The following is a 2,479-nucleotide window of genomic DNA, read 5'->3' on the forward strand; positions in this document are numbered from 1 at the left end:
GAAATGGACAATTAGGTATGTCCAGTGTCAGTGTCTTGGGTGTTTTTCGGAGTGCGATGATTCTCTGCAATCCTCTCCATGAGAGGGGAAATCGTGGGTGGGGGGGGGTGATGAGTTGGGAGGTCGGTAACAAGAAAGGGAACGGGAAGGAGAACAAAGAAATAAAGAATACTGGACTGAAAAAAGGGAGATTTACACATTAGGAGAATTCGAGATGAATTAATCCTAACTTGATTTCCAACTGCAATTTTTGAAAACTAAATCTTTACTCAAAAGCCTACATCAACCCGCTGATTGCGCAGGTGGGTGGGGAAATTTTGTGAAATTGTATAGGTTTCACCTCTATTTCAGCACTCTAATGTTATTTAAATGGCGGGACCTCCGAATTTAATGTCCATATTAAAGTGCAGGGCGCCCATGGGAATCGAACGAAAGCCATTCCCTTCGTAGCCCAGCATGGTATCAACTGAGCTTACAATGTGTCTAGGAGTGAAGGGGGGAGGGGTGGAGGAGAGAGGGGCGGGAAAGAAAAAGTGTGAAATAGACTTAATGACAAAGACGCAAAGAGACAGGGGCAAAAGGCACACAAACGTGCTTGCACACACACACACACACACACACACACACACACACACACACACACACACACACACACACACACCTGGTTACAAACGAGCTGATAGTAGACTCCTTTCTTCGCCATCAGCTCATCATGGCTCCCTCTCTCCACGATCTGACCCTTGTCAAACGCCACAATGACGTCAGCATTCCGCACAGTGGACAGACGGTGAGCGATCAGAAGGGTGGTCCTTCCCTCCCGGGCCTGGTTAGGAGAGGGGGGGGGAGGGAGAGAGAGATTGTAGGTTGTGTGGTCCAAATGTGAGGCGTCGTGGTGAAATCAGGCGCCCGTCAAAATGCAGAAATCAGGGAAACAGGCGCTTTTCCGCCAGTTTGGAAATTTTTATCGGATTTTTATTTTTTGACTTAACTCTTGTATGTCTCTTGTATAACTCTTTTATGCCCATATAAAAACACATATCCGGGTGAATTTTATTGAAAACATTGATTAAAGGCATAAAATATACCTTTTTCTGTTTACTAAGACTCTTTAGATATGTGACGCAGCGTGGTGGAATCAGGCTCTCGTCAATTTTTGGGCATGTAGAGTTATTGGTATCATCTTAAAGCTTGTTCTCTTGTCTTTATTTGGACGAAAAAAGTATCAATTTATCTTGAATACCAGTCGAGATATTTGCAATTGAAAGAGGTGGCGGTCACCTGTTTTCAGAGGTAAAATTAGTGAGAAAATGGCCGCCAAAGATTAGTTATTTCCTTAGCTTAAGAGCCTGTGGTAACTGAAAATGTATATTTTTGTGCCTTTAATCAACGTTTTTCAGAAAAATCCACACAGAAATGAGTTCTTTAATGGGCATGAAAGGTGTTGAGTAAAAAAAAAAAAAGATAAAAATTCACAAACCTGCGGAAAAATACAGGTTTCTTCACTTGGATTATTTTGACAAGAGCCTGATTTCACCACGCTGCCTCACATATTGGAGTTACCATTTTCTTGCTAATTTCACCACTGAAACCAGGTGACCCCACTTCCTTCAATCACGAATATTTTGAGTTCTATCCAAGATAGATGAAATGTTATTTCATTTGAAGCAAGGCAAATGAATCAGTTTTCAGATACCAACAACTCCACATGCCCGAAAATTGACGAGCGCCTGATTCCACCGCGTTGAGACACAAATGCTGTTTTTGGGACACCTGAATAGACACAAGGATCTTGAACATCTAGATCTAGTTCTACTATCTAGATCTCATGACTAAGTTTTAAACGAAGAAGTGGAAAACGAAGAAGTGGAAAACGAAGAAGTGGAAAGATGGATGAGACTGCTTGGAATTAAAGATGAACTGTTGGTAGAATCTAGTTCTAGATCTAGCTCTCACTGGCAAAATTGAAGGCAAGCGAGGCAGGGGCAGGCCCAGAGCAACCTACTTGGGGAACCTAAACAAGTGGGTAACAGGGAAAGATCAGGGAAACGTAGCTTTTTAAGAGCATCCGAGCAAAGGAATGAATGGAGAACCATGATCGCCGATGTCTGTCGCAGATGTCTGTCGCAGATCTGGCACTGGATGATGATGATGATGGTGATGATGATGATGATGATCCATTCAAAGGGTGCGATAGCGGAGCGGTTGGTGTGCTCGTCTTCGAAGCGGAAAGTCTGGGTTCGAGCCTCGGCTCTGACACGGATTTTTTCGCCCCCTCCTGCCCACCCAGCAGTAATGGGTATCTAACTTCGAGTTGGGGAAGTAAAGGCGGCGTGGAAAGGAACTGGCCACCCTACCACAATGTGTCGAAGGCCCAGGAAGTTGTCTCACCCGACAATTCGATCTCCAATGCCCTGATCGTGAGCGGAAAAACTTTATTTTAAGATCCATTCTAACATAACACTGTGAGAGGGGGAGAGGG

General features: G+C 44.0%; 1 pseudogene; it reads right to left on the minus strand.

The window, feature by feature from the left end:
• The window catches only part of LOC101849765, a 25,476-nt pseudogene that overhangs the window by 4,460 nt on the left and 18,537 nt on the right, over positions 1-2,479 (minus strand).

This window comes from Aplysia californica, unplaced genomic scaffold (genome assembly GCF_000002075.1).
Source record: "Aplysia californica isolate F4 #8 unplaced genomic scaffold, AplCal3.0 scaffold00173, whole genome shotgun sequence".
NCBI lineage: Eukaryota > Metazoa > Mollusca > Gastropoda > Aplysiida > Aplysiidae > Aplysia > Aplysia californica.